This window comes from Mastomys coucha, unplaced genomic scaffold (genome assembly GCF_008632895.1).
Source record: "Mastomys coucha isolate ucsf_1 unplaced genomic scaffold, UCSF_Mcou_1 pScaffold22, whole genome shotgun sequence".
In the NCBI taxonomy this organism is placed as follows: Eukaryota; Metazoa; Chordata; class Mammalia; order Rodentia; family Muridae; genus Mastomys; species Mastomys coucha.
The window spans coordinates 80,295,365-80,310,668 of NW_022196905.1; the positions used below are offsets into that span (position 1 = coordinate 80,295,365).

The 15,304-nt window shown below is 39.0% G+C and overlaps 1 pseudogene; it reads left to right on the forward strand.

Moving 5' to 3' along the window:
- The first annotated feature begins 2,585 nt into the window (after positions 1 to 2,585).
- LOC116070598 lies at positions 2,586 to 5,295 on the forward strand (annotated as a pseudogene).
- Positions 5,296 to 15,304: the final 10,009 nt, after the last annotated feature.

Consider the following 15,304-nt stretch of genomic DNA (forward strand, 5'->3'; position numbering starts at 1 on the left):
TAGTGATGATTTCCTCCAAAAATATGAAAAGTGGGCCTTGCATCCTTGGACTATCAAAGTCCACCCCCTGCTTGGAAGGCTGAAGCCCTGTTATTTTGGACTTAGTTATTTCACAGAGAATAGAATGACAGTTACCAAAGGCTGGGAACTGGCATAGTGTTCAGACTGTATTAGTATGCAGTTAGAAGAAAAAAAGTTCTAGAGACAAAACCTGCAACTAGATGGCCAAATATTAATGAATTATCTATTAGAAATGTATCATGAGAATATACTTTAAGGATAGTCACTCCCAAAAAATCATTTACAGTGAAATGAATATGTCACTTTGTTTAATAGTAATGTTTTACACTATGTGTATGCATATATATATATGATTATATATTTATGTAAGTTTATATACATATATTTAAAATATGTAAATGTACATATATCAAACATCATTATACACTTTGAAAATAGATATTTTGTCAGTCAAATCCCCAAAAAAATCTCAAAAGAGAAAAGAAAATCAAAGAAAGGCTATCTCACTCAAGCAATTAGTATTATAGATTATAATTAAATATAAAACCTTATTTGTTTAAAGGAATTAATTATCTGAGGACAGAAATACTTAGTGGAGCCTTTTGCTCTGAGAGTTTCTTTGACAACCTAACTTAATAACAAAAGTCTTCAGGGTGCTGATCAACTGGCTTTCAGTTAAGGCTCTTGTGCCAATAAATACAATATATGCCCCTTTTCTACAACAAGTTTCTGATACTCCATATTGTTCCCTTACCTCACTAGTTACTCTAATGAAGTTTTCAAGGGTGGAAAATCACTGGGAATCTGTGATGGTTTGTATATGCTCAGCTCAAGGAGTAGCACTAGTAGAAGGCATGGCCTGTTGGAGTAGGAATGGTACTGTGGGTGTTGGCTTTCTAGACTTTCATCCTAGCTGCCTGGAAGGCAGTATTCCGCGAGCAGCCTTCAGATGAAGATGTAAAACTCTCAGCTCCTCCTATACCATTCCTGCCTGGATGCTCCCATGTTACTGCCTTGATGATAATGGACTAAAACCTCTGAACCTGTAAGGCAGCCCCAATTACATGTTGTCCTTTACAAGAGTTGCCTTGGTCATGGTGTCTGTTTACAGCAATAAAACCCTAACTAAGACAGAATCTAACTATATCTTTTCCCCAAGTTACTTTATTAAACTAAAGTTCTGTACTTGACCTTTAGCATGCAATATGTTAAACAGCATTCTACTTATTGTTCAGGATGAATAAGAAATCAGCTTCCCAGTTGTGTTGAGGTCTAAACCTCTGGCAACCATTCTTCTCACATCCAAGTCTAAAGGGAGACTTTCCTGGGCGGCTTCCTGTCCCATCTCTTCACAGGCAGCCAAAGTTCATTCGTGGCTAAGACAGACTTTATAGGGTGGAAATGGTGAATGTGGCCTAGTGGGGAGACAGATGTAAGAAGAGGCAGAGTTTGAGGCCAGCCTGGGTTACAAAGGAACTCAAGACCTACCAAGAGAATCAAGGGTCAGGGTAGGGTAGGCACAGGCAGAGGAGACAAAATTTATAAATTAATTTCTAGAAAAATATCCTGTCTTGAATTTGAAGTAAAACACTGAAGATTCTTTAGAAGAGAATATTTTACTCATAAATAAACCTTAACTTTTGGATATGGGTGTTTGCCTGTGCATGTCTGTGCTCTGACTTCATGCAGTACCTGCAAAGGCCAGCAGAGGATGACAGAACTCCCTGGGACAATTAATAGACAGTTGCAAGTCACTACACAAGAATTCAACCCTAGGCCTCCAGAAGGGCAGCTAGTGCTCTTAACATAGCTCTCTCCAGCCCTAAATCTGAAATTTTTTGAATATTAAAGAGTATGGCCAAATGTTGAGAAATTCTGAACTAATTCCAAGAATGTAAGGAATATTTTTGAAAAATCTAAAGTTTAGTGACCTGAGAGTTTAAACAAGTACTCAAACAGCAGCACATAGTAAGGGCCTTACAAAAACCACTCCTCTCTGGGCAACCAATAAGAACATTTTGAGCAGGGAACTAGTTTTATGATAGGTTAGAAGAAAAAAAGAGGACCCAGGTGGAAAGTCATATATAAATAAACATATCGAGCAGCTCCTAGGCTTATGACCCAGAACAAGGGTTTATCCCCTTTAACGGGCCCCAGCTGAGAAAATATAAGGGATGTGGGGCCTGGAGCCATTATCTCCTTAACCAGGCACCCAATTCAGTCAACTTCTTTATTCATGCCACTACTGAGCACAGTCTACAAGCCCTTTATTTTCTTTCACCTGTACAAAAATTTGGTAATACTTCTGTGATCAATGACGACCTTGCTCTTTCTGATCCTGCCAGCCTAATAGATGGAACCGAAGGTCCACAGAAATACTAAAATAATAAATAAATAAATAAATAAATAAATAAATAAATAAATAAATAAGGGGGGGGGGGAAAGTCCTCATGGTTAGTCCGATCCTTCCTCATGGATTAAAACATACCTGGCTTTTTCCTCAGCTGGTTGATCTCTATGGAAACCACTGGCAACGCCATCCCCCACTTCCAATACCAACACCACCATAGAGACTCAAAAAGTGAGAGTAACATGGTCTGCAAGCTGATTTAATAGTTTTAAGTTCTTCAGATTGCAGTTCTCTGTGTTTCTAAGGTCCTCTAGTGCAGTCCGAATGCTTCAGAGCAGACAGGCCTTAAGCTCCTGGATGAGATTACGCGCTGCCATAGCAACGTCCTAGACATTAGACTGCAACCGCTGCTGTATCAGAGGTCCAGGCTGTCACTTGCTCACACTGGGTGTGGTGTTGCGAGACTGCAGGTGGCCTGGCCAGGTAAGAAAGACTGCCCTATTTCTCCAGCCGGAGTGTAGGCAGCAAGAATGCCCTTCCAGAAACACAGCGGCTACCCTCAGTCCCATAGCCAGAAGAGACGTGACACCCCAGAGGGAGGTGCATTCCCCAGGGCCTTTGTCACCCCCAACTCGGCCTCTGAACCCCTGCCCTTCTTTCAATTCCAACCTCGTCTGGAGAACATGGACTGGAGGCGTCTGGGTGCCATTGATGTGGACAAGGTAGTGAGAACTATAGATGTCCTGATACTTCAGGAGAACATCATGAACATCACCTTCTGCAAACTGGAGAATGAGAAGTGCCCGTACTGCCAGTCGGAGGTGGACCCACTGCTGTTGAAGCTCATCCGCTTGGCACAGCTCACCATTGAGTACCTGGTGCATTCTCAAGAGTTCCTCACCTCACAGCTGAGTGTGGTGGAGGAACGGTTTCGCCTGAGTCTGAGTGGTTATGAGCAGAACAAACAGATGCTCACCAAGCAGGCTGAGGATATCAGACTTCTCAAGCAGGAGTGTAGGCGCAGAAAAAAGATGCTGTCTGCCCAACAGCTGATGATGGACCAGGCCCAAGCCAGCCATTATCAGTGTCGTTTTTGTGACAAAGCCTTTATGAACCAAGCTTTTCTACAGAGCCACCTCCATCGCCGCCACGCTGCAGATTCTTGTCTTGGGAGAAATGCAAAGGCACGGAACGACAAGCTCCAGGAGGAGATCAACATGTTGAAGGAGCAGCTGCAGTTCACCAAGACCCAGCTGGAGTCGGTCCAGCACACCCGCAGAGTCCGATTCTCTAAAGACTATGAAATGCAGAAAATAAATGAGGAGGACTTTCAGAAGTTAGTTGTTAGATGGGAGGAGGAAGAAAAGCAGAAACTGGTTGATGAGATGGAAAAAGTCAAGGAGATGTTTATGAAGGAGTTTAAAGACTTAACATCGAAGAATTCAGCTTTAGAATATCAGTTATTGGAAATCCAGAAATCCAATATGCAGGGCAAGCTCAACATGGGCACATGGAGAGACCCCCCTAGATTTAAAAACTGACTTCCATATTCTCAGCATTTCTAAACTATGCTTCGCATCCTTAAGTGCAAGTTAGCCAATGGCCGAATGGATTTCAACTTCTCAAGGAAGAAGGGAGCAGGGAGCAGGCAACCACAGCCACCACAGCCGCCCTGATGACAGTGTGACAGCTCTGTCAGGTCCACGCACGACTTTGCTGCAGACCTCCCCATTCTCTTACAGTCTTCCCACCCCTTTCTTCTCCATGTTGTCTGCTGAATCCTGTGGGGTGTGTGTGTGTGTGTGTGTGTGTGTGTGTGTGTGTGTGTGTGTGCTTGTGTGTATGTCGTTGTGTGTGTGTTAAATGTCTCAGGGATGAGAGTTCCAGAGTTCCTTATTCTCTGCAGTTTGACCAACTCTAAGTTGGTATTGACCACTGCCTGATACAAAAGGGAAGGTTCTCTGACAAAAAGGCTAAAAGGTTACATTATTTATCTGTGAGTATAACATATCATTTAGAAAGCAGTTTGGTATTAATATCCAGTAAGCAAAGTAACTTGAATCTCATCACAAAAAAAATTGGTTATTCCCATACATTCCTGCCACTATTATACTGTGATATTTAAATTTTACATTTCTATAACTGTAGACCTCTCTCCCCCATATACAGATATAGACTTACAAAATTTACATTTTCAATACCTAGATTTAAATACTTCTCTATATTTTCAAATATTTCCAGAATCATTTTAAGTGAGGCTATGTGTTGATCTCATATGGATTCTGTTACTTGATCCATCTTGTATTGTTGAAAACCTGTACACATGGCTGACTTTTTTTCTTATTTCCAAGCAAGTGTAAATAAAGAACTGTTCAAATTAACACTAAAAATACTTAAAAATATATTTACAAGAAAAATGAAATAATATTGGATAATTAAGATAGACAAACCATAGAATAGGAAGAGAAGTAAAAGAAGTGTTTTACAGGACCTTGTAATAAGACTGAAAGTATAAGTCTTCCTCTATGATCAAATGCCACATTTATACAAAACTTCATTATTTTTCAGAGCTTAAATACTTCTTCCTTTTACATCTTACCTCAGATAAAGAAAGAAATAAAAAGACCATGTTGCAAATAGGGTATTGTTATAAGATACATTTTGGTATTTCTGTTTTGGTTCATTTTCTCCATCTTCCTGTTGTTTTTATAGACATTAATTTCTGCAATAGAAAACGCCCAGTTCTTGACAACACACTTATCTACGTTGAGTATAATGTGCGAATGCGGAGCATTCATTTCATTGTTCTATTCATTTTTTTCTCCTGGTCTTCCAAAAATACTGGGTTACTGTTCACTCAATTTGCTTAGGTACTACTGTAGGATATGCTGTTAAAGTGGCGAATAAAAAAATTCTTGCCTCTATAAAGTTTATTTTTATTTGTATTAGATGAAGACAGCAATGAAAGTAAGTATGCAAACGAATAAAATTACTAAAATGGTGACTGCTGGGAAAGGAAAGCTCCTGGGCTGAGCAAGAAGGAGCTATTCATATGGAGGATACAGGGAAGCTGACTCTGACTAGGAGAGTTACATGAGACTCAAATTCTTTTCCTTTTATTAGATATTTTCTTTATTTACATTTCAAATGATATCTCCTTTCCCAGTTTCCCCTCCGAAAAAAAAAACACTGTTCCCTCCCCTCCTCCCCCTACTTACCAACCCACCCTTTCCTGCTTCCTAGCCCTGGCATTTCCCTACACTGGGGCATAGAACCATCGCAGGACCAAGGGCCTCTCCTCCCATTAATGACTGACTAGGCCATCCTCTGCTACATATGCAGCTGGAGCCATTAGTCCCACCATGTGCACTCTTTGGTTGGTGGTTTAGTCCCTGGGAGCTCTGAGGGTACTAGTTAGTTCATATTGTTGTTTGTCCTAAGGGGCTGCAAACCCTTCAGCTCCTTGGGTTCTTTCTCTAGCTCCTTCATTGGGGACCCTGTGTTCAGTCCAATGGATGGCTGTGAGCCTCTACTTCTTTATTAGTCAGGTACTGTCAGAGCCTCTCAGGAGACAGCAATATCAGGTTCCTGTCAGCCAGCACTTGCTGGCATCCACAATAGTGTCTGGGTTTGGTGATTGAATATGGGAAGGGTTCCCAGGTAGAGCAGTCTCTGCAATCCAAAGGGGATGACAGTAGCCGAAATATCCAACAAAGGGGAGAGAGAACCTATAGAAACCACCTCTAGTAGATAGGAATGGCCCCAGTTGAGAAATGCAGCCACCCACCCATCTCCAAATTTTTAACCCAGGATTATTCCTGTTTAAAGGAAATGCAGGGACAAAAAATGGAGCAGAGATGGAAAGAAAGGTCATCCAGTGAGCTCCCGGCCTTGGGATCTGTCCCTTCTGCAGACACCAAACCCAACACTTTTGCTGATGCCAAGAAGTGCTTGCTGACAGAAAGCATGGTATAGATGTCCTTTGAGAAGCTCTGCTAGCACATGACAAATAAAGAATAATTTTTAAGACAGGCTCTCGTTTTGTAGCTTTTTTAGAAATTTCTGTGTATAGAAAGCTCCACACTTACAGAAATCCAAGAAACTTCTGCTTGAGTGTTATGATTAAAAGGTGTACCACCATGCCTAGTGAGGAGTGAGTAAAGATCAAGAACACTTCATGGACACTACGGTTGATGTTTGGGACAGTGAGTTGACACTGGGTGACAAGCAAAACTAATATCCTGAATGTAATCCCCTGGTCCCACATGGTAGGAGAGATGTGACTACTGTCAGTTGCCTTCTTGACCTTGCCACACAGGCTGTCACACATCTGCACATGAAAACACACATAATAAATATATAAATGAAAAAAAAACATAGTGCTTTAAAATGTTCTAGTAATTGAATTCAAAATCATGGTGACCTTCAGACATTGAACTAATAAGCAAAGAAATCAGGTTGTAGATAGACAAGTCAGAGGGAATGTAGTATGGAAGGTGGGGTAGTTAAGTTCCTGAACCTCCAGAAATTCAAATCTGGGTTACTTCACTAATGTAAGTAAAGAAACCCAATCATGTGACAGTTTGGTTGGAAGCAAAATATCTGTGAAAAAAAAAAAAGACTTTTCATTTATACACATGAAAGTCTTTCCTACTTAAAAGGAAGAAAGAAGTTCATTTGTTGTATAGAATCCAAGATATTCTTAGAAAGATAGTATATGTTGAATAAGCCAAGAGATGAGTGGCTGAGTGGATAGATAGATAGATAGATAGATAGATAGATAGATAGATAGATAGATAGAGATGGAAGATAGAGGAGAGATAGAGATGTAGAAATAGATTTATGTATAGTATACACACACACACACATACCAGTTCAAAGCCACCTTTTCATGTTCCTCTTTGTGTTGTTAAGGCAGAAGACAACATCCTAGCCCTTCTTCTACCAGCCTCTAAGCTTTCCCTGAAAGCATCATCAAGGGAGAAGCAATGAACACTATTCCATTCTAGCCACTTTCCCAGCATTTCTACATCTCAACCTCAGGATAACACAACAGTTCATCTGCCAGTTTGACTGTTTAGGAAGTATCAGTTCCATTATTTCCTCACAAGCATGGCAAATTTACGAGCCAGAGACTCCTCATCAGAAGTCTGAGTGGCAGCCTCGACAAGCCCTAACCCTAAAACTGTAGCCTCCTTAGAGGACTCCCTTCTCTTTCTCACCCTAACACTGCTCTTCACATGTATTTCCTAGGACCACGACTATTTTTTCAATTGTCAAAACTAAAACTGAATGTTGTACTTGGTTTCCTTTTCTCTAAAATTATATATCAGATTTTCAATAAATATAGTGAGCTAAGGCTTCAAACCTTCTAGAATTCAATAATCTACACACATGCTTACATTAATATCATCATGATTAAGGCCTCATTTCCATACCTGTGCTACAAACTCTTAAATTGCCTCCTCTTCTATTACTGCAAACTACATACTCAATTACTACATTCTTTCAACATAAAACTCAAAACAATCATGTAAAATTCTATCTGACCTAATATTTATTATTTTAGCATATTTTAAGTATACCATTTACTCCTTTCTCCACTATGAAAAGGACAAGAAATTAAATACATGAATCAGGTGTTAATAAAAGGCTGTTTTCCAATGGGAAAAAAACTAACTCTACCATCTAACTGAGGATACTTTCACTCTGGGTAGAAACAAAAAAAAAACCCTAAACATTTGTTTTGCCTGTGATCATTCTATTTACATTTTAGCCTAGATTTCATAAGATTCTATTTCATAATAGAAAAAGATCAAATGCCCTAAGATAGATACAAATCAGGGAAATGACTAAATATTAGCCAGTTCTAGGAACGCTTCATTCAAGTGTTGCCAGAAAGATTGATGTTAGCAAGAAAATCGATCGAACTGAACTATGAGAAGAGTTTAATTATCTGTGAGGTTAAATCTCACATCATATCAGGAACATTCTGCCTAGCTCCAAGCTTGAAAACAAAGTAACACTATTAAAAAAGACTCAGTGTCTGCTATATCTTAGGTGTTTTTCTTCAGGAGGAAAATTTAATCACAAAGAAACTAAAATTAGATTAAAAATTTAGAATAGTTTGTTTACTTAAGCATATCAGTAATTACTTAATACACAAGTATAAATATAGGAAAGTGAAGTCAAAACATGAACTCCCAGGGATCCAGGAAGTATCCTTAAATGGTAGTGGTTGTAATGGCTACTTAATTTCACAGCTATCTGAGGCCCAGCATCTGAAAAGAAGACAAACACTGAATTAGTACCATTATTTTATGTTCATATAGAATTTTATTTGGAATAATAAGGTCACAAAACTGGTCAATTATTAAACCAAGAAATCTTGTGTCTGATAAATTTTGTTACCATTTATCACTGAAATTTATTTTTTCTACATATGAAATATATTCACTTTAAAACATTCTCTTAGGTTTCTGGAGAGGTCAGGATGGTTATTGCTGACAATAATCAGTGATTTAAGAAAAATTATTAATTAAAATATTAAGAAAAAATCATTTACCTTATCAAATTATAACAGACTTTTGCTACTTTTGGATAAAGAAGGAATGTAATAGCATATTACTAATATATTCCACCCGGCATATCATTAATTAAATGGAAAATGGGTACAGGAATAGATGAACAGACAGATTAGAGAGAGGTGTATAGATGATAGACATAAAGAGGCACATATAAAGAGACAGATACATAAATACATATATAATAAATGATACCTAAATGGATTATAGATAGATGGATGATAGAGAGAAGATTTGATTGATTGATTGATTGATTGATTGATTGATTGATTGTTGGGGTCCTGGAGTCAGTCCACAAACCACACAAACACCATGTCTTAGTTAAACCTGGAAGGTTTATTGAATGAACACTCCAAGACTGATCAACCAGGGCAATAGCTGAAAGCTACATTGAAGACATTCCTCATGTCCATCTTATAAAAGCTAAAATGCAAAGAGCTCATACTGTTCCCTTTTGCTTTGAATCTCAGTAGCATTATGTATACAATGGAAACCACTAAAATAACAATTGACAAATTTATGCTACTATTAAAGATTATTAAAATCTATTAACTTTCTTTAGGCATTGTCTTTGATGTTCAAAGCAAAAAGGAACAGTTGCCTTCATGGATACATAACAGCTAACCATAGCTGGCTCCAGTGTACAACACCATTCCAATGGTCACACAGATGGCCCTGGTTAAACAAAACCAAAAATCATGAATCTGGAAAAGGGATGGGTAATATTAAAGGGAGTGGTTGGTAGAGATTGCAAAGAGGTAAAAGGATGGAAAGTGATTAGAACATATTGTGTTTGTGCATGAAACTGTCAAAAAAAGGCCAATTTTAAAATATCAAAAAATACTAAATCATTTTTAAATATGCTCCAACCAATTAGATTAGATATATTCTCATTGAAACCACAGCTGAGCAATTTATAACTTCCCACTAGTGATGTGCTAGTTTGCAGATTCCTGTCCATAGCATCAGTTATAGTGTCAGGCCTCGAGCCCTTCCTTGAGATAGATCCCAAGTTGGGCCAGTCACTAGACCATACCATAGTTTTAGGATCATGTCTAGATTCTTTGTACTTCTTATTGTATTTTATAATAATTGGATAGTTTTATTTGTGGGCATATATAATATATATATATATTTGTAGAGGACTATATACATATTTGGTACAGGTTGAACAAAGATATTTGTGATAATCTAAATGATCTGACTGGGTCATTATGGAAGGAAAAGCTCAATACTTTGAAATGTAAGTAAAATATATCTGAGCTGCATGAACTGCTGGACCTTTACAAAAACAGGTAGCTCAATATTTCAAATGAGGACAAACCTTCAAATAGGAGGTTAAATTAACATCTTATTATTTACTTTTATGTATTCTTATTTAGTCTTCAAGTATTAAGTTGCCAGTATTTGTGTGACATATTCTATCAGGCAGAGCTTAATCACAAATGAAGAGCATAGCAAGATGGCATGCAGTGTTGGGGGCTCAGGCAGGAGGATTTTTGAATTTTAAAACTTGCTGGGCTGTATAGCGAATATTGTTTTAAACAAGCAATCAAAACTTCATGACAAATGGGACCTCATAAAATTTCAAAACTTCTGTAAGGCAAGACAAAAAGGCAACCAACAGAGTGGGAAAAGATCATTACCAATCCTACAGCTGACAGAGGGCTCGTATCAAATATACACAAAGACCCCAGAAGTTTGACTCCAGAGAACCAAATAACCCTATTAAATGGGGTACAGAGCTAAACAAAGAATTTTCAACTGAGGAATATCGAATGGCCAAGAAGCACCTAAAGAAATGTTCAGTATCCTTAGTCATCAAGGAAATGCAAATCAAAACAGCCCTGAGATTCCAACCTTATACCAGTCAGAATGGCTAAGTTCAAAAACTCAGGTGACAGCAGATTCTGGTGAGGTTATAGAGAAAGAGGAACACTCCTCCGTTGCTGGTGGGAATGCAAGCTGGTACAACCACTCTGGAAATCAGTTTGGTGGTCCCTCAGAAAACTGGACTTAGTATTACCTGAGGACCCAGTTTTACCACTCCTGGGCATATATCCAGAAGATGCTCCAACATGTAATAAGGACACATGCTCCACTATGTTCATAGCAGCCTTATTTATAAAAGCCAGGAGCTGGAAAGAACCCAGATACCCTTCAACAGAGTGATGGATACAGAAAATGTGGTACATTTACGCAGTGGAGTACCACTTAGCTATTAAAAATGATGAATTCATGACATTCTTAGGTAAATGGATAGAACTAGAAAATATCATCCTGAGTAAGGTAACAAATAGCTTTTACTCCATAGAAATAACAACAGTATCAACTAACTGGGACCTCTCAGAACTCCAGACTATGCCACCAGCCAAAGAGCGTATATGGGCTGGTCCATGGCCCTCAGCACATATGTAGCAGAGGTTGCCTTCTCTGACCTCAGTGAGAGAAGATGCACCTAATCCTGTAGAGATTTGATGTCCCAGAGAAGGGAGATGCTGGTGGGAGTGAGGTGGGGATGGGAGGTTGCAGGGGGAGAACCTTCTCAGAAGCAATGGGGTGGTAGGATGGGATGAAGAACTTGGGGAGGGACTGGGTAGGGGGTTAAATTTAGAATGTAAATAAAGAAAATAATTTAATAAAAAAACAAAATAGCTTTGAGTCCTCCTCTGATTCAGGAATTATTCTATGGAGTGGAAACTGGAGTCTTAACAATAGAAAATTAATTGTTCCTGGTCAAATAACATTACAGCAGGGGTATACAGAAGAAAAAAAAAAGGTAAAACAAGATGTGGATAAACCAAATGCTGACCACAGAAGAGAGAGCACAGAGCTTCCATAGAGACTGGCATGAAGCTTTACTGTGTACTACTGATGTACTTTGGTGTAGATGTGCATTTTCTCTTCCTCTCAGTACATCAGAGGGAAGACATTTGAAAGGTGGGTACATGCAGGGTTCTTATGAAAAGATAGTGGCCATTAGTCCTAAGAACTGTGTCACTTCCACTCAAACTTCCCATTGGTGAACTCTGGCCCAGCATTACCAGGAAAGTGTCAATATGGCTCTAGACTGCTAATCATCACACTATGTTTGGATACTAAGATTTTCTAAGATCTTATATTTTATTAAGAACCTTTATGACCTAATCACCATCAAATCCCCAAGCCACAGCCTCTAAGAATAGGGAAATAGAGTGCATGAATAACTCCATCCTGTCTGTCCTGTAGGCCCAAGTGCCTTTTATCCATCCCTTCCTTTAGCATCCCTACTGGCCCGGCCACTCTGCTTCCTGAAAGGATCGTCCTAGGAGCTGCCAATGTTATAATTCTCTTTTCTAGCCCCTCAGTTTATCTTGGACAACTCATTTTCTAAACTGTTTGTTTGTAGACATGGTCTCTCTATGATGCCTGACTTGGACAATGGTGGGAACTTCAACACTGAAAACAGCAGGCAATGCTGATCGCATTCTCAGCTGGACTGTTTATGATGTTCTCCAACTTCTGACCTTTGATAACCTTTATATTGTATGACTAAACACCCCTCAAACTGATCTTTTCTTTAAATATTACCCTTGTCAATATACTAGTATGTCTTTTAGTAATTAATGGCAACCAGAAAAAGAAAAAGAAAATTGCACCTACTAAAACTAAGTTGTTATCTACTAAATGCAAGAGAATGTAAAGGTGAAAGCTGAATGGATCACAATTCTCTTGATTATATGACTTCCTCCAAACCCACAAACCTTGGTTTTTTGTTTTTTTGTTTTTTTGTCTCTACAGAAATGTATAATTATACATAAAAAAAGGAAAATTACAATACAGGAAAAATGCAAGTAGCATGTAATCCCAACACTTAGAAGAGTTGAGGCAAAGGGCCAGGAAGTGGGAGAGGGTGGGTTGGTGAGCAGGAGGAGGAGGAGGGAGGGAATAGGTTTTTATTTCCTCCCCCCCCCCCGAGGGGAAACTGGGAAAGGAGATATCATTTGAAATGTAAATAAAGAAAATATCTAATAAAAAATGTTTAAATAAAGAAGAGTTGAGGCAAGAAATTTGATGAGAGTTTGAGGCCAGTGTACATTATACACTACATCCTCTACTCTTTTTTTTTTTAAAGTATAATTATGTTTTATTAGATATTTTCTTTATTTACACCCTCTACTCTTGAGGACCGGAACTTCATAGGAAGACTCTGGCTCAAGAAACAAAACAAGAAAAGAAAAACAGAGAAAATGAAAGGCATGTAGCTTCCAAACTCTGGGGTCCTCTGCTTGGTGTGTTAGCATGCATGTTTCTTGAGAAAATATGAACAGCCAACATTTATTATCATTCTCTTTAAGATTTGATCCTTGGTGTATTCTACTTATTACCCTTTATCAGGCCAAATTCTTAAAAAAATCAAAACAAAACTCAAAATGCAGGTTACAAACTCTTTAACATGTTTCTTTCCCTCTAAATGTGTTTTATTTTGACTTCCACAGACATGTCTAATCAGCAGTATGTTTTCACTGTAACTTTATTGCTCCTCGGCCTCTGGTCTCTTAACCTTCTCTGTGCTCCTGGGTGCTGTCCAGGCCACTGGTGCCCTGTTCATGATAAACGTCTGGGTGTTTCTATGGATCATCTTACTCCTCTCTCTCATTGGCTTGATTTAATCCTCAACCCACTTTTCTTATCCTGATTACAACTTCCCAAGTAAACTCCAATTCCTTGACTACTCTTAATATGCAATGCCACAGGAAGGCTTTGTAACACAGCTTTAATACCCAGCATGCCCTTTCTATAATTGGTTTATTTTCTCTTCTGTGTTCCATAAGTGGAAAATATTATATAGTCACAGCCCAGGAAATTCAGCCAAACATAACACAACTTAGGCTCATCAAAGATATCTCTTCTCTGTCCTTTGAGGAGACTATCAACCATGTTCGCTGGATACTAACAGACCACTGCACTGGTGGTTAAATGTGGGGTAAGTTTACTGCATACTTTTTTTTCCTTATACCAATGTGCCATTATCTCTTAGCACCCACAGACCCAGTCACTTCATTGTGGTCACTTGAGAGACCCATATATTCATTTAATTCCTGAAAAAGGGCGCACCCCATATTTTCACAGTCAAACCAACTTTTTCTTGGTTGAGAACTCTTTTGGGGGGCACCAGGCTTCTTCTAGTGACTCATTTTTCTACCTTACTTTAGGGCTGAAAAAGGGTATGTTCAGAGAGAAGGCTAGATGCAGTCCAACAGTCCTCTCTCTCTCTCTGTGGAAGAGTAAGGCGCCTTGGTGCTACGATCACTAAAATCAGCCATTTAAGCCCCAGTGCCCTACAGACTGCCCAGAGTAATCCTGTCTTAGCTCCCATTCCACCAGTCCAAAGCCAACTTAACTGCGTGTATAGGCTGTGATCTGCCAGTTAGCTAGAACCTGTCTGAGGCTCAGGTCAGGTGACAATATATTAACAAAATAATAATGGCCTCTCACCAGTATGATGGTATTATACTACCCCTGCCCGTGCCCCTTCTAGGCTCAGCTTAAGTCTTTTAACAATGTAAACAAGCGTATATACTCCCAAAGTCCTCAGTGTTGCCTCAAGCAGCCTGACTTCTTAGGTATACTTATGTCATTTTATATATCAGTGGGGTTTTCTCAAACAGCAGCAACAACAAAAATGGATATCATTCTTCTACAAATAAAATAATGCAATTGAGTATTTGGGGTGGGAGAATCACTTCATTGTGATTCTCTAATTATGTATAGTAACAGGTATAACTGCATTGGCTTCCATGACATTTCCTTTTCATACTATTTCAGTTCTGGACTGTACAGCTTTTTCAACAAAGTGGAGTAGAAGTAACAAGTTTTAAAACCAGAAATAACTGGGCTGTGAAATGTTTCTAGAAGATAGTCTTGCTGTGAGAGACTTTCTAAAGGGACATACATATGTAAGCTGCATCTTCCTGTGAGAGGCTGGCCACAGGAGGTTTTTAAAGGGACATACCTAAGCTGTATCTTTCTCAAAGAAATGAGCAGTTCCCAAGAACAAAGAGAAAAGACCGTGCGCCTTGGGTTTTAAATACAACAAAATCTGTTCCTTTCTGAAAAAAAATGCAACAGAAAACATAACAGCAGAAAATCCACTGCACTCTCCAAATGTGTTACTAAATTCCATAACTTAAAAAGGAACATGTGACTAAAATATATGTAAATAAGGTGCTGTCTTATGCCGATCCCTACAGCCTGTTTAACTACCTCTGGGTCTTCCTAGAGGAAGGAAGGCAAGTCCCACTGCGACTGATTCCTGAGGTGTCTGAGAGTCAGCCTTCACAGCTCAGCCTGCGACTGATTCCTGAGG